Below are 17,682 nucleotides of genomic sequence, written 5' to 3' on the forward strand. Positions count from 1 at the left end.
GATGGGTTTAATACAGGAAACAGGAAGTTCATGAATGCATGAGCAAGGCACTGCAGAAATAGTTTTGTTGCTGCTTCTCTGCTCTCTTTCCTCCTCATACTTGCAAGTTGCTTAAGTCTGCACAGCTGCACAAGCTGATGTGCGTGGCCAGATTTGAATCTTGGGATTAACTCACATGTTCCCCTGCCAGCTGGAGGGACCTGCTGGGTTTTTGCTGATGCATCAGAAATATACATTTAGGAAGGTTTCCCTATAATTATCACATTATAGCTCCTTCTCGATCTCTCAGAATGTAGGAAACAATTGCTATACTTGTTAGAGGTCATGAGTACATAAATTCATTCCTCTCTGTGAGGTTTGCTGTTCCATCGTGACTTGATTTGCACACATGTGCGCGCACACACAGAGCAATCAAAGGAACATTCTGACCTTGTTCAAACTAGTGATCCAGTTCTAGTAATTGACCCTGCTTTCCTAAAGTTACGTCTCTGAATTATAACAATGAATGAGCTGAAGTACCCATTTCATTGGCTTCTTCTGCTTCGGCGCAATTGGCGTTTGAGTCACATTCTCCAAAATACTTCACACTTCTGCGGGGTTTTATATGTCACTGCCATGTCACATTCTTTGACTATTTGTATTATGGAAGTGATTAAGAACCCCAAACAAGGACAGGACCCTGTTGTGCTGCACAGACAAACAACAGAGATAGTTTTTGTCCCAGAGAGCTAGATGTCAGGAGCCAAGAATGGACATAACAGGCATGGGAGTGGAGGTGGGTGGGGAAAGGAGTAACAAAACAAACTGAGCTTAGTGGGTGGGGGGACATCTCAGCTCACCTTTGGCCCAACCAATCTGCCGCATAGCTTGTGAGTTTCAGATGCCCCACAGAAGAAATGCAAAGACAATACCAAGAGGGAATAGTTCCCACTGCTACATGTGGCTGTGCAAAAGCCCTGCAGAGTTGCATCCCAGCATGGAAGGTCCACATCACGCCAAGAGACAGCTAGTCAGAAATTCAAAGCATATTTTGATCCACACATAAATGACACTTGGAGAAGAAACATTTCTAAAAAAGCCAGCTGCCAGGTGAGACCATGGGCCATTACATTACAGAGCTAGGCGACAAAGCCAAGTCCTGTGAATCCGAACACTTAGCCAATAGACTAACTATGAGTGACGTGAATTGGGGACCCAGATTAAAGAAAGGCTATCGTAAATGGGACTTGGCCAGACATGGGCAGCCTAAGCTAATGAATGAGCCGCGTGAGTGGCCCTCCTTCATCTCAGTGGGCCAAAAGATTGTCATAACTAAGATGGTCCCCTAAGATAGGCTAGGGTTTTCTAATTGCACTTGTGTACCTAGAATTGACAGGCTGTGCCGATTGAACTGCAGCAGTACTTTGATTGGATGCAGAGGGTGCACACAGCTCTCACAGTCGATGTGGTGTGCAGTCAACATGTACTTCACGTCACGTGCCCTTGCTGTATGTGCGTGCCACTTTAGTAATCGCATTAGGGAAAAACCTACGCGGATGAAAACCAGCAGAATCTGGCAACCCTGCATGGGTAACGGTAAACAAAATGTCTCACGGGCCACACAAAGAACCCTGATGGGCCCCATGTGGACCACGGGCCACAGGTTGCCCAACACTGGACTTGGCTTTGCAAAGAAAGTGCGTGGCAAAAACCACAGCTCCCAAATTAAAGCGTGAGCAAGCAGGGGAAGAACAGAAATGTGCCTAGTTAGAATGGATACACAGGCATAAAGGTACATTACTCAGGTGAGTAAGTCTATCACGGTTTGAACGTGGAGTCATGAGTTTAGTGCCTATGGCCATTCTATTTTTGGCTTCCGCCTAGACTGGAAGAAAGGTGCCGAATGTAGTCATTTTAGAGCATGACTCTCCATTACTAGTCCTCCTTTACCCTCATTACTGATCTCCTTCCCCATCTCATGCATGATGTTGTCAATGGCTCTGAACAGTAGACTGCTGCATGCCAAAAAAACAGAGATCAAAAGGCTTGAGAGCCACAGTTTATACCAGCTCTAAAAACGACCCATTGCTCTGTATTGTCAGATAAGAACATGCTCCTGCCTTCCAGCTTCAGGCTTGTATGGCAGTCGGCCTATTGTACAGTGCTTTGTACACCTACTGGGCGATACCCATACGAATAACTAGATTTAAGAAATGTCCACTGCTGAGATGGGAGACACATTAGCGTGTGTCACAGAAACATGGTCCAGGGGTTATGCTGTAAACCAGCTTGAGCTACTTTTAAGATCCATTTTGTCCAACCTAATGTAACTCTGCCAGACCACAGATGTTGCCAGACAAGAGAGGCCGAGCCCAGAGAGGTTCAACCTGTCATTCTTTATGCTTCTATAGCACTAACCCTCCGAAGAGTTCAGAGAACTCTGCAAACATTAATGAATGAATCCTCCATATATTCTTGCAAGATGGGGATATTATAATACTAACCTAAATGGAGAAATGGAGATACAAAGCATTTTTAGGTCTTTTTCAAAGCTTGTGTCAGATTGTAAGAAATACTCAACATCAGGTTGTGGGCTTTCAGAAACTCTGGAAAGAAATTTCAAGTTGTACCCAAAGTCTTCCCCTACCTTGGACTAGCCAACTACTTAGCAAATTGTGGAAGGAGCCAATACTGGAATCTGGGTATTGGGGTCCACAGGGCTAGGCCCTAAACCACAAGCTCACCCATCTAAATGCTTCTAGCGCTGGTTCCATAAAATAGAAGTACAACGTAATAACCAAAGGATAGAACGGCAGTCTGAACAATGAACCCTCTGCATTGTTTGATTTGTGTTGCATGCGCCATGTTGTTTTAATATAGCTTTTAGTATGCAATGTATTTTTATTGCTTACTCTAGTAACAGTGAGTGAGTGCTAAGAGCCAAGCCAAACAAGCCATGCCAAAAAGCCAAACACTTCCCTTCAGCCAGCAGAACGGATGCCTCTTTCCCCTACTCATGTCTTACTTACACATGTAAATCAGGGATCTTAGCAGGCTATTGGAGAAAGCAAAACAAACTGTACCTCTGATGTCTGGAAAGCAGCCAACAGATGACAGTTTCACTGGCTTAGCCACTGAAACTGCCATGGATTGGCTTGATCTTTCTTGCTACCATTGCGCTCAATGTGAACGAGCGAGAGAACGAGTGAGACAGGCTGTGGTTAGCAATGCAAAAAGTGCCAGCTCTTCCCAAGGTACATGAAAGGGAGCCACGGGCTGACTGTCAGAGACTGTAAGTGTTGGCAGATGCCTGAAGCATCAGTAAAAGCAGGATTCGCTCAGCACCTGTGAAAACCAGGCCACTCGTTGCTGACTTGTTATTTTCAGCTCAGTTTGAAAACCCTCCCTTACCTCGTGCAAAAGCAGTGGTAGCACTAGTGACGTAAGTGCACTCACACCCATTAACACAAGCTAGGGTCTGACTCAATGCACATTACTCACACCCAGACCCACTAACAGGGGAGCAAAGGGGGCAACTGCCCCAGGGCCTGGTGATTCAAAAGGGCTTAGGGATCCCAGCTGCTGCTACTGCAGCAGAAGCAGCAGCTAGAGCCAGGGTCTTTCAGTCTTGGTTGGAGCCCTGGGCATCGCAGAAGAGCTGGCGGTGGGAGGCTAGCCCTCAGTCCCACCCCTTCCACTCAAGCCATCCCCTTCTTGCCTGGGGGCCCGACAGTTCTGTTGGCCCCTCTGCCCATTTACAACTAGGGTTGCCAGGTGTCCAGTAAAAAAAAAATCCGGTATTTTCTGATTTTTTTTCCCCTGCCACGAGGCGAAAATACCAAACACCTGGCAACCCTACACACAATCAGCAACCAGGCCCAGCCCCCAGCCCCCTCCTGGATGCTCCCTCCTCCCCACTTACCTGGTTCCACAGGGGAGCTCTCGTCCCGCACAGAGTAAGAAAACAAGATGGCTGCCAGCAAAAAAAAGCCCCAAAGGTTCTTAAAGAGGCTGGTTTTTTGTTTTTGTTTTTTTGCTTAATAACTGTTGAGGTCCCCCCCCCCCTTTTTTTTGCTAAACAACTTTGATCTCCCCCTTTTTTTCTCAACAGAGTTTTTTTTGGGGGGGGGGTTTGGTATTTTTGGTTAAACCATCTGGCAACCCTATTTGCAATAGTTCCCACCTACTGACTTCAGAGCTGAGCCCCATGGGGATCTGCCTCTGGCATGTGTCCATTTTTTGTTGGCTCCCTTTCCTTATCTTTTCCCACAATATTCTGCCTAATCCCCCCCTGCACTTCATGTTTTCCCTCAATGTATTCCACCCTCTCTGCCTCTCACATAAGTTTCCTGTTGTTCTCTTTGCTGGTCCTTCTTCCTTCTTTCTCCTCCATCTTACTGGTTTCCTCTCTTTCACATCAACCCTTTTCCTTCAGATTTCTCTCCACTTTGATTGATTTTCATTTCTTTACCCTTTTAGGGCTCCTCTTGAAAAATATTTCTTATTCACTCTCTCCCTCTTTCACCCCCCCAAAGAGAATAAATAGTAGGGGCCCTAAATGTATCGTCAGTCCCTGTTTCTCTTCACCTGTCCCAACACTTTTCCTTACCTATAGGCCTCACTCTCCTGTTCACTGGTGTACCCCTAGTCCTTTTCCCTTGGCTTCTCTCTATATCCCATTTCTGCCACTGCAGTAACTGAGGCTGTGTCTAGACTACATGCCTCTGTCGACAGAGGCATGTAGATTAGGCTGATAGGCAAAGGGAAATGAAGCCGCGATTTAAATGATCGCGGCTTCATTTACATTTACATGGCTGCTAAGCTGAGCCGACAAACAGCTGATCAGCTGTTTGTCGGCTCGCGCGCTAGTCTGGACGTTCCCCCGTCGACATCAAAGCCCTTTGTCGGCAGCCCCGTTATTCCTCGTGGAATGAGGTTTACCGGGGCTGCCGACAAAGGGCTTTGATGTCGACAGGGGGAACGTTCAGACTAGCGCACGAGCCGACAAAGAGCTGATCAGCTGTTTGTCGGCTCAGCGCGGCAGCCATGTAAATGTAAATGAAGCCGCGATCATTTAAATCGCGGCTTCATTTGCCTTTTCCAAAACAACAAATCTACATGGCTCCGTCGACGGAGCCATGTAGTCTAGATGTACCCTGAGAGATAGAAAATGAACTGAAGTGAGGGGCGTTCTAGTCCATCCAAGAGTGATGGTTCCCGAGGGATGCCAAATATTGTCCTGCCAGCATTTATCTGGACAGTTTTCATCTGGAGAGATACATTGAACCAACCATCTTAAGCACTGACAAGCAATTCACTAACCTTCATACCATGTCATGGCTACCTAGAGAGTTAGGTAGTTCAAGTCCTTCCACGAAGATGTTACAGGGTAGAAACATGCACGCAGGTTTTTTTCTTTGGGAAATGTATCGCATTTCCACTTGTTCAGCTGTAAGCATCGGTAGCTGCCGGCTAGCCGTGCCGGGGCCTCAAGAATTAAACAATCATAGAGATGCAGCCTCAGCTGGGACAGAAAACTATCAGTCCTATGCGTGCGTTACCGAAGATGCAGGCTGCTACTAATTGCTTCTGCCACCCTTTCCTTTTTCCCTTTGATATTTTCATGCCCTCTGTTCCTTGTTTCCCGCCCCCTTACTTTTTCCCCCCTTTCCTCCTCTCCCCTGTTTATTTTGGGTCCGCACACCGTAAACTCAAAATTCCGGTCATCTGAAGAAGTGGGCTATGCCCACGAAAGCTCATGATCCCATCTACATGTTTCGTTAGTCTATAAAGTGCTTCCAGACCATTTGTTGTTTTTTAAGTTTATCCTTTTAATAAACTGAGTAACGAAGGCCCACTCAGTGCTGGTCATCCTACAGTACAGCTCTGTCTACTCCTCTAGCTTTGCAGTGTTGGGGTAGCCATGCTGGTCCCAGGATATTAGAGAGAAAAGAGGGGGTGAAGTCAGAAGAGCTGACAGCCACCCTAAGCCCCTGGAGAGGGGCAGCTCTGCTCTCCTGGAAGGGGCAGGGCTAGAAGCAGGCAGTCCTCAGCTCTGCCTGCCCCTCCACAGACCTCAGAGCCACCTGGAGTGTGCGGCGCAGAGCTCCAGTGGCAATTTAAAGGCCCAGTTACTGTGGCAGTGGCTGGGAGCCCTGGTCCTTTTTGAATCATCAGGCTCCAGGTCACTTGCCCCATCAGCGGTTATGGGTGAGGTAAATCTTTTCTGTTGGAAAGAGAACCAATAAGTGTTCAAGTTCTACAGAGAGCTGAGGAAAAGCTTGACAGTTTGACTCTCTCCCCAACAGAAGCTGGGCCAATATAAGAATGGCCATACTGGGTCAGACCAAAGGTCCATCCAGCCCAGTATCTTGTCTGCCAACAGTGGCCAATGCCAGATTCCCCAGAGGGAGGAATCACAACAGGTAAACCTCACGTGATTCCTCCTCTGTCACTCACCTCCAGAGAAACAGAGGCTAGGGACACAATTTCTACCCATCCTGGCAAATAGCCATTGATGGACCTAACCTCCATGAATCTATCTAGCTCTTTCTTGAACCCTGTTAAAGTTCTAACGTTCACCTGGCAAGGAGTTCCACAGGTTGACTGTGTGCTGAGTGAAGAAAAACTTTCTTTTGTTTGTTTTAAACCTGCTGCCTATTAATTTCATTTGGTGATCCCTAGTTCTTATATTGTGAGACTAGGTAAATAACTTTTCCTTATTCACTTTTTCCAAACTAGTCATGATTTTATAGACCTTTATCATATCCCCCCTTAGTCTCCTCTTTTCTAAGCTGTGCATCATATGGGACCCGTTCCAAACCCCTAATAAATTTTGTTGCCCTTTTCTGAACCTTTTCCAATGCCAATAAAAGATTTTACCTCAACCAACACTGCTTCTCTATTCATCTATGACGTATTAAATGTATCCCCCAGGAGTTAATTGGGCAACATTTTATGTATTCGCTTCTGAACTGTAACACTTTGCCCTGTGCTTCCACGCACCAGCCTGTTTATGCATTTGTATAGGTTTGGGGAATGCTCAGATAAGGGAGGAGAGCAGATCAGTCACCGAAGGAGGGACTAGGAGCTGTCGTTCATGGACTGCTTGGTTACTTCTAATTTGCCGCGCAGAACAACAATGCCTCAGACAGCCTAGAACTGCTGCATCATTCATTCACCAGCTGTGATTGACTCTCACACACTCCCACTGCCCCAGTTAATCCGTGACTCATACTTTGCCTTTCATTAACTATAAGGACGACACATCTTTTAAAAAAATGGAATACAGCTGCCTACTGCTGTGGGGTGCAATATGCCTCTTAGGAGCTTGGAGTTTAGAAATTACCTTCAACCTCCTGTTCCCACAGCAGGTGGGCAAGGAACTGAGCTTTATAGAATAAGTTGGGGACAGGCTACTGTAGTTTGGGTTACAATTAGCTAATCTAGGTGATCAGAGCCAAGAAGAAAGCACTGTATAAGTGGTACATTTATGAATATATGCACCGTTTGTGTTTAATCACAGCTCTCTCTAGTATGCTCAAGCTGTGTATATTGTTTTAACAGTGTGAGCCCTCAATAAATCACCTGTCACCGCCTCTTATACATTTTAAAGCCTTTATTGCTAATGGATTTTCACAATGTGGTTTAAAGGACGTTGTTATTAACAAACACAACTGCATCCAGTAGTAAATTTGATAAGGATGAAAGGGGCATTTATAAATTCCACTTTATATTCAGCAGTTGCTAGGCTTTTTAACTGATTCCAAATAAACTGCATTTCACCTTGATTTTGCTTTTGATTAAAGTGAGGCTATTACAATCTGAAGCTAAAAGAAATTTATATGCACAGTGGTCCCAATTCTGCATGCAATCCCTGAAGCTGGTGAGAATCCAGTCAGCACTAATTATGTCACTGAAGCTGCCTTGCTGAAAGGGTGTGTCTACATTGAACCCTTAGCTCGAAATAAGCTATGCAAATTGTGTAGCTTATTTTGGGTGTATTTCAAAATAAATCGCTATTCCAAAATATCCCTTAATCCTCGTGAAACGAGGTTTACAGGGACGTTGGAATAGCGTACCCATTATTTCGAAAGATATTGCAAAATAACAGGCATGCTGTCAAGACACGGAATAGCTACAGAAGTATCCCGAAATAGCGCCGTGGTGTAGATGTACCCTAAGAGAGAGCAGAATTGGTCCTACTATCTGCTAACTAATGCCTTTAAACACAGGAAAAGCAGATAAAGATGGGAAAAAAATAAATAAAAAGGGATGATTGATATCCCTTAATACTGACAATTACTTGAAAACAAATATTTGTCTATTTCTAGGCAACCAGTTTTTGCTTATGTACTGCTCTTCAATTATATTATCATTACAATGCCTAAAGTGCATTTTTGTGTATAGATTAACTGTGGAATTAAACTTCAGTGCGGAACCTGTGAGAGGCATTGCTAGCTCAGAACGCATGGTATGTCTTACGGATGGTGTGTACCACAAGGAGGGGAAGGAGTTATAAACATTCATAGCACACAAGGATGGGAAGAGTTATGTGGCTGCACCATCAAGCTAGCATAACATGCAGCGGACAATTGTGAGGTGAGACGTGAGGGGAAAATGTTTTCATTTCTTAGCTCACATAGGCACCGATTCCAGGCAAGGATTCATGTGTCTGGCAAAGGAGACAAGGATTAATCATACAAAAGCATTTGTTTGCACAGTTGCCAGAACATGTTCGTTAATCAAGGCATTTCTTGGTCTGGTTGAGCTTTCTGCTGAAGCTACGTGCTGTCCACACTTTAGAACTGAGCAGAAAAGGACAAGAGAGGGAGGGAGGCTGGGCTAGTAGCTAAGGCACCAGACTGGGTAGCAGCAGGTAGGGGTTCTAGTTCTGCCTGTGAGCTACTGTATGACCTTGTGCCTGTTACTTCAACTGACTGTGCCTCTATTTTGCTTCCTACTCTTTAGCTATTTGAATCATAAGCCAGTAGTGGGCAACCTGTGGCCCATTAGGGTTCAATGTGTAGCCCACGAGACATTTTCTTTTTCTGTTGCCCATGCGCAGGGTTGCCAGATTTCGCTGGTTTCTGTCTGCGTCGTTCTTTTCCTACCGGTATTACAAAAGTGACGCACACGTAAAACAAGGGCACATGAAGTGAGGTGCATGCTGAGGTCACACAACACAGACTGTGAGAGCCGTGCGCTCCCTCTGCATCCAATCAAAGTGCTGCTATGGTTCTGTCAACACACCTGACAAACTCTAGGGAAGCAAGCGCAGTTAACAAAACTGCCCCATCCTGGGAAACCATCTTGTTTATGACAATCTTGCAGACCACTGAGGTGATGGAGGGCCATCCATGTGGCCCACTCACAAGCCTAGGGTTCTTCTTGCTGTCATAAGCTCTCCCCTAGACAGGGTCTGTGGCTAGCTCCTCATGCGGCTTCTCTCTCTGAATATTTTAGAGATCTGTGCATCTGTCTGTTTCTCTGTATGTGAGTCTGTTTTTCAAAAACTCCTCCTGAAAGGTAAGAGCTCGGGCCACCAAATTTGGTAGGCAACTTCCTCTTACCTTAACTTAAAGCAAGGTCGGGGTTTGGTTGTGCCGGGACAATGGGAAGGGACTGGAAAGGGATTGTTTTCAATAACACGGAAATGGAGGGGCATGGGGGTGAGGGGGTCACGATACAGAGAGTGGCCATTGGGGGCAGCGAGCCCACCGGGAAGAGCTATACTACAGGGAGACCACTGGGGGCAGCTGCCAACACACTAGATAAGTAGCCTTCTTGCCTGCCAACACACTAGATAAGTAGCCTTCTTGCCTGCCAACACACTAGATAAGTAGCCTTCCCTCCTGCCCCAATCTTTCCCCCCACTCCTGATCTATGACAGCAGCGCCAGAGGGGAAGGAGAGAGAAAAGGCCCCTGGTGGTCAGTTGGGGAACTGAGAGGGGGAGAAAAGGCCCATGCCCAATGGGACCCCCTGCCCTGAGCCCCTCCTCACCCCCCAACCTTCACTCTTGCACACCCACACACACCCCGCACCCAGCCTCCTGCCCTGCCTTGACTCCTGCACCCTTGCATGCCCCCAGTTCCCTGACCTGACAACACCAGGTAAGTTTTCTAGTAAGAACATAAGAATGACCATAAATTCAGACCAAAAGTCCATCTAACCCAGTATCCTGTCTTCTGACAATGGCCAGTACCAGGTGCCCCAGAGGGAATGAACAGAATAGGGAATCATTACGTTATACACACAAATATCTCTCAGTTCTATCATGATGCACCCACTATTCCAAATCTTGTATTTCAAGGTGGGAAGATGCAGTGTGTTCCACCCTTCCCCTTAGTGGTGACTTTATTCATTCATTATAATCATTCACTTTTTCTTGATTAATTTATGCACATAGTAGGCTATAAATAATTATTGCTGATATCCCAAGGAAGCTGTGAATTTCTGAGCAGTGACCAGTCTCAGTGTGTTAGTTGCTGATACAATGCAGCTGTTTTTCTAATTTTTATTGTTTTGGTATTTTATATGCACAGAAAATATATGACATTTACAGAAAGTTTCTTCTTCCCAGAGTTACAGAGTAATCATACCTCAGGTGCCTCTCTGGTTGTTTTTGCATTAGGCACTTGCAAATGCTAGATTCTGGCTTTTGTAGTAGTCTGTTGTTTTGCTTATATAGTTCAGCAGTGTAAATCTCTAACTCCCAGCAGTTCCCCAAAACAATCACCAAGCATTATCAGCCTCCTCTGGGGCATATTTTATTACTGGTGGAAAACTCTCTGCAAAGAAAATATTGTTTTATCCTTCGCAAAGTGCCCCTTGCCAAAGTCAGCCAAAGAATCCAGAGGCACTTACCTTATTACGAGTTTTGAATCATTAATATTCACCTAACACATGCTCTGTGCACCAGACAGACACTGCCTTTCCTTAGCTTTTTGATTTGTAGCATGTCCCAGAATTGCTACTTCTATTTCTTAGGGCCCAATCCTGCTTCTGCTAAAATCCATGGGCCGGAATCTGTGCTAGTGACTCTCATGGAAGCAGCCTACGTTGGATGCAGGGTGCTTGTAGATTTCCTCTGGTCTTGTGTTCAGTGATTAGTGCTTCAAGAGTTCAGGCTCCGGCCCCTGCAAATGCTAAAGTCCCATGGATGCTTTGCATAACATGGTGAATGAAACAGCTTCCATACCAGCCTGCTCCAGTGTGCCCCTTCGATAGAGGGCAGCATACTGGGACAGAGCCTTTTGGACAGTTGCTGCTATTAGGACGCACAGGAAATTCGTGGATGCTGTTGGGTTTCTCTTTTCCTTGGATAAAGTCGTCTGCAGGCCAGATTCCAATGTGAGCTCTGCTGGGGTAAACTCAGTGCCAAGGCCCCAGCCCCTACCCCACGGCTCCCCGCACTGCAGATGAATTTGACCCTAAATGCACCAACAGTGCCTGCTCGAAAACCCAGCAGCTAGCAAAGTAGCACCGCTGGGTATCGCAGCGCAGGCCTTTCCTCAAGGCCTGAACTGCTGCTGCTCCCTGCTGCGCACCCCTCTCCCCCGGAGGAAAGGCCACATGTCTGAGCTCTGCGCTCCCTCACCCCAGCACCACTGAAATCAGCGTTGATCCCGGGAGCAGAACTGGGCCAGAGACTGTTAACGGGCCAGGCAGGGAGGCTGGTCTCAGCCCTCCAGATGACTCAGATCTGCTGCAGGAGAGCTATTAACAACCAGCAAACAGCACATGGGGGAAAGGATAGGCAAAACTGTTACAGGAGGGCTGGGAAGCAAAGTCGGCTTCAAGCCACGAGAGGCGCCTAAGGGCTGGAGAGAATTTAATGGGCTTCCATTGAAAATGCCAGCTATTGACTGTCAATGTAGGACCCCGGGGACATGACTCCAGGCTCTTGAAAGGAAATGTCACCCTGACCTGATGCAAATAGAAATGCTTTCTTTATTCAATGCACAAACTAACCAAGCCTCTGCAGGCCTGATTCTAGTGTCGCTTCTAACCGTGCTCACTAGAAGTGTCTGTGATGACATCTTAAGAGTTGTTCCCCTTTTACACAAGTAAGAGTAGAGGGAGGCCCAGCAGACACCAGCTTTTGCAGGCATTTGGGTTTTTTTGGGTCTCCTCCATTGCCTTGAATTGCAGGGGGGCAGAGGGGGGATTCAGCTTGTGACTTTCATTCACTGGGCACTGCCCCTTTAATGCAGAGTTTGTGTTTTTCTTGCAATGCCCAAACCACGTGTTAGGGCAGCAATAACCAGGCCTTCAGAGAAGGCTGGGACACCTGGCAGACAAGGCGGCTTTGTGTTTCCGGCAGCGATGGGGCCGGTCAAGAAGAGATTGCTCTTTTACAACAAAAATCTAATTCCTGCAACACTGCCAAGGTCAGGAGGTGCTGGGCCCAGTGCTGGCCATGCATGTTTGAGATCCCCCAGGGCACATTTCACATACACGCCCAATTATTTCAAGATTTCAAAGTATTTTGCAGTGGAGGAGGAGGAGGGGAGCTTGCTCTTCTGTTCCAGCACAGCACTTTCTACCACTTGCTTTAAGACATTCACTCATTCACCTGCAGAAACTGCCTATGACAAACGGTAGATTATTTAGGTAGGGTACTGCTCTGCCCTTGTGCCTGAGTGCCTTCCAGTCTGTTAGTGTAGATTTATCCTCACAACACCCCTGTGAGCTAGGGCAATGCTGCTCTCTTCACTTTGAGATGGGAAAGCAGAGGCCCAGAGAGGATAAGTAACATGCCCAAGGTCCCATACCACTTCCCTGGTGGAGCAGAAAGGCAGTCTTATGTTTCACTTGCTAGCTAGGGATTTAAAAGACTGGGGTTCGTTTTCCAGCTCCACCACCTCCTTGTGTAACTTAGGGCCAGAGTAGTTCAGCTATTTAGGCATCTGAAGATCCAGATAGGCACATAGTGAGGGTTGCAAAAGCCCCTAGTTTGAATTTTGGGCACTGGTAGCGACAGATGGAACACAGAGCCTTCCAGCATGACCTGCTTCCTGAGCCCAAAAGCAGCAGCAGCAGCATGGGTGATAGCCACATCAAGAGTGTGCCCTGAGGGCAAGCAAGTGGGGCTTTTTTCCAGTGCAAGAAGAAAGGATAGGGGGAAGTGAGGCCTCTACAGGCTCTGGAAAGTTCCACTCAGTGGCATTTTTAAGCATCTAGAGATCTTTTAAAAAAAAAAATCTGACAATCTCCTGGAGCCTCACTCATCTGTCAAGAGAGAATTGCAGCACTTTGCCTTGCTCATTAATGGCTATGCTGAGACAGAAGGGTGGGAGAGGCCATCTACAAAGCGTGGCAAGGGCCACCCTTGCAGAACTCTGCTCTTCTCCCCTCGGTGAGAAAGGCCTCAGGCAAAACAGCCCCTTGTCTGTCAAGTAAGGGCAATCAGACCTCCCTCAGAAGCAGGTTAGCCTAGTAGTCAGGCCCTGGGAGCAGCAAAGGGAGCCCAGCCTCTCATAGAATCCTAGGACTGGAAGATACCTCAGGAGGCCATCAAGTCCAGCCCCCTGCCCAAAGGGGGACCAATCCCACCTAAATCATCCCAGCCAGGGCTTTGTCACACCAGGACAAACCTCTAGGGATGGAGATTCCACCACCTCCCTAGGGAACCCATCCCAGTATTTCACCTCCCTCCTAGGGAAATAGTTTTTCCTAATATCCAACCTAGACCTCCCCCACTGCAGCTCAAGACCATTGCTCCTCCTGGAGCACCCTGCTCCCCTCCTGTTTCTTGTAAGTACACATGTACCTGTGCGCTTTCCTTCCTAACTCACACTCACCCCACCACCCAGCAGGGGAGGCTTTTAAAAGGTCTCCAGCAGGCCAAAAGTTGAGTCAGCTGGCCCTAATTGGTTCAAGGCAGCCCAGTCTGAGTTGATCCCTAATCTGCCTGAGACAGCTCCTTGTCAGCTGATCCTAATTGGCCCACTCCTCCTTGATAAAGGAGTTGGCTTTTTTCCCTTCCCTCCTCCGGCTGCCTTTCTCCCGCTCTGTGGCAGCCCTAAGACCTGACTTCAACACTGGCTGTGTCTAGACTGGCATGATTTTCTGCAAATGCTTTTACCGGAAAAGTTTTTCCGTTAAAAGCATTTGTGGAAAAGAGCGTCTAGATTGGCACAGATGCTTTTGTGCAAAACCACTTTTTGCGGAAAAGTGTCCCTGCCAATCTGGACGCGGTTTTGTGCAAGAAAGACCCAATCGCCATTTTCACCATCGGGGCTTTTTTGTGCAAAACAGTTTTTACCTGTCTACACTGGCCCTCTTGTGCAAAAGCATTTGCGCAAGAGGGCTTTTTCCCGAGCGGGAGCATCATAGTATTTGCGCAAGAACACTGACAATCTTACATGAGATCGCCAGTGGTCTTGCGCAAATTCAAGTGGCCAGTCTAGACAGCTGGCAAGTTTTTCCGCAAAAGCGTTTGCTTTTGCAGAAAAACTTGCCAGCTGTCTAGACGCAGCCAATAGGCAGAGAGGAAATGGGGGTTCTTCTACTGTGGCTCAATCACAGACTTGTGCATCAGTTGCATCCATCTCTCAGTGCTGTTAAGGAAAAGAAGCTTTTAATGGAACATGCTCAGTCCAGCAAGATAGGATGATGCATGAGCCTCAAGCGTGATCTATTAACTGGTAGGGATGTAAAATCATGTTTAAGTAGTGAACTGGTTAAAAGTTATGTTTAACCAATTCACTGCTTAAATGGGGGTGGGAGGCACTCTGCTTGCAGCAGTCTCCCTGCCCACCATGTCTGGGTTGGAGCGGCTGCTCTGGATGGGCAGGAGCACCTCTGCCCATAGCAAGCCAGCCCAGGTCTGCTGCAGACAGGGACTTACTCCAGCTGGGTTGGACCCCCGTCCTCCTCCCTCCCCCAGCAGGCCCCCAGGCTGGAGCAGCCCCCTGCCTGCGGTGGGCTGCTCCAGTCCCCATTGGTTAACCACAGCCAGTAAACATCACCCTTAATGGGTGACACTTACTGGTTAACCATTCACATCCATCATAACTGGTAGTCGATTAAGAACATAAGAATGGCCATACTGGGTCAGACCAAAGGTCCATCTAGCCCAGTATCCTGTCTGCCAACAGTGGCCAATGCCAGATGCCCCAGAAGGAAGAATCACAACAGGTAATCCACACGTGATCCCTCCCCTGCCACCCACCTCCAGAGAAACAGAAGCTAGGGATACCATTCCTACTCATGCTGGTGAATAGCCATTGATGGACCTAACATCCATGAATCTATCTAGCTCTTTTTTGAATCCTCTTAAAGTTCTAGCCTTCACCACATCCTCTGGCAAGGAGTTCCATAGATTGACTGTGCTCTGAGTGAAGGAAAAACTTCCTTTTGTTTTAAATCTTCTGCCTATTAATTTCATATATTGTGGGAATAAGTAAATAACTTTTCCTTATTCACTTTTTCCATACCAATCGTGATTTTATAGACCTCTAACATATCCCCTCCCTAGTCTCCTCTTTTCTAAACTGAAAAGTTCAAGTCTTTTTAATCTCTCTTCATATGGGACCCATTTCAAACCCCTAATCATTTTTGTTGCTCTATGCTGAACCTTTTCCAATGCCAATATATCTTTTTTGAGATGAGGCGACCACGTCTGTGCACAGTATTCAAGATGTGGGCTTACCATGGTTTTATGTAGAGGCAATAAGATATTCTCTGTCTTATTCTCTATCCATTTCTTAATGACTCCTAACATTCTATTTGCTTTTTTGACTACCACTGCATACTGAGTGGAAGTCTTCAGAGAACTATCCACAAATACTCCAAGATCTCTCTCTTGAGTAGTTGTAGCCAAATTAGTCTCCATTATATTGTATATATAGTTGGGATTACTTTTTCCAATGTGCATTACTTTACATTTATCAACCTTACATTTGATTTGCCATTTTGTTGCCCAGTTACTTAGTTTGGTGAGATCTTTTTGAAGCTCTTCACCGTCTGCTTTGATTCCTTTTTGTTAAGGTCCAATTTTTTTGGTCCAAGTTTACTCAAAGTCCAAAGGAAAAAAACCACAACAAAAATAATAATGATAATAAATAAATAAAAAGACTAGGGTTCATTCAAAAGTCTTGGCCCATGGTCTTACCTGTTGGCTATGCCTAGTCCATAACCACATTTCTACTAGGGAAGAAGTTATCAGCCAGGCTGAGTTAAAATGAATGGCCTGAGGTGGCAGTGTAATTAATATTCCAGGGTGGAGGCACATGTTGCTTCTGGCAAATTAGCAAGTTTCTCACTTGGTGTCCTTTAATGAAGCTGAGGGCAGCGTATGCTCCAAGCTACCCGGCCATTAACGATGCCGGGCTGTGTTTTGATAGATAGCCTCTCTAAAATGCACTTCTAATGGGGTTGATCTCTAGCTTTTCCATTAAGAACTAAAATCTCATTTTCCTCATAGGAGACCTCTGCCACCCTTTGCCCCCAAGCTCTTTGAGGCCTACCGCTCCAGACACTTCGTTCACCAAACTGCTCCGTTCACCAGCCGTCAGGGAGCCCTTGCCATGACAATCTCATCCAGGCCTCAGCTGCTTTTGGAGTCAGACAGCAGAAGATGCCACAAAGCTCTATATTCCAGTCGTCTCTCATCCATTCCCCCCGCCTCCCCCATAGCCTCCCTTGGTGACTTGTGGTATCACTTAGGAGTTAGTGACACCACCTCCCTGTATCATAGAATCACAGGGTTGGAAAAGAACTCGGGAGGTCATTGAGTCCAAACCCTTGCTAAAAGCTGGATCAATCCCATCTAAACCATCCCAGCCAGGGCTTTGTCAAGCTGGGACTTAAAAGCCTCTAGGGATGGAGATTCCACCACCTCCCTAGGTAACCCATTCCAGTGCTTCACCACCCTCCTAGGGAAATAGTTTTTCCTAATATCCAACCTAGACCTCCCCCACTGCACCTTGAGACCACTGTGCCTCATTCCGTCATCTGTCACTCCTGAGAACAGCCTCTCTCCATCCTCTTTGGAACTCCCCGTTAAGTAGCTGAAGGCTGCTATCAAATCCCCCTTCACTCTTCTCTTCTGAAGACTAAATAAGCCCAGATCCCTCAGCCTCTCCTCGTACGTCATGTGCTCCAACTCCTTAATCATTTTTGTTGCCCTCCACTGGACTTCCAGAGGTATCCCGGAAAAGCTCTGCTGCATTCGAGGAATGTGTCTGCTTTTCCGAAAAAAAATTGGAAAAGCAGACACATTTTTTCGGCATCCCTGTAAACCTCATTCTACAAGGAAGAAGGGATGTTCTGAAAGAGGCTTCTTTTCCGACAATTGGCCCAGTGTAGACCAATTGATGGAAAAGCCTTTTTCGGAAGAAAAGTGGAAAAAGATACGCAAATTGCATTTTGCAATTTGCATATCTTTTTCCGATAGATTTTTGTAGTCTAGATGGGTCCACATCCTTTCTGTAATGGGGGGAGGGGCAGAATTAGATGCAATATTCCAGATATGCCCTCACCAGTGCCAAATCAAGGGAAATAATCACTTTTTTAGATCTGCTGGCAATGCGCCTACTAATGCACCCCAATATGCCGTATCCCTCCCAAAATGTTAATTGCTAAACGGGGTGCTTCCTTGTTGCCCTGGGTGACCCTCCCAGCACCTCCTCCCTCTGTGGGCACCACTTGTCTATGACCCAACATTCACACTTCCAATTCAGGGGAAAATTTT

At 46.6% G+C, this 17,682-nt stretch overlaps 1 long non-coding RNA gene across 1 annotated transcript in view; it reads right to left on the minus strand.

The window, feature by feature from the left end:
* LOC112546137 (uncharacterized) overlaps nucleotides 1-17,682 on the minus strand; it is a 271,614-nt gene that overhangs the window by 216,533 nt on the left and 37,399 nt on the right. The gene's annotated exons all lie outside the window — the stretch shown is intronic.

Source organism: Pelodiscus sinensis, chromosome 20 (assembly GCF_052426305.1).
Source record: "Pelodiscus sinensis isolate ZL-2025 chromosome 20, ASM5242630v1, whole genome shotgun sequence".
NCBI classification, from domain to species: Eukaryota; Metazoa; Chordata; order Testudines; family Trionychidae; genus Pelodiscus; species Pelodiscus sinensis.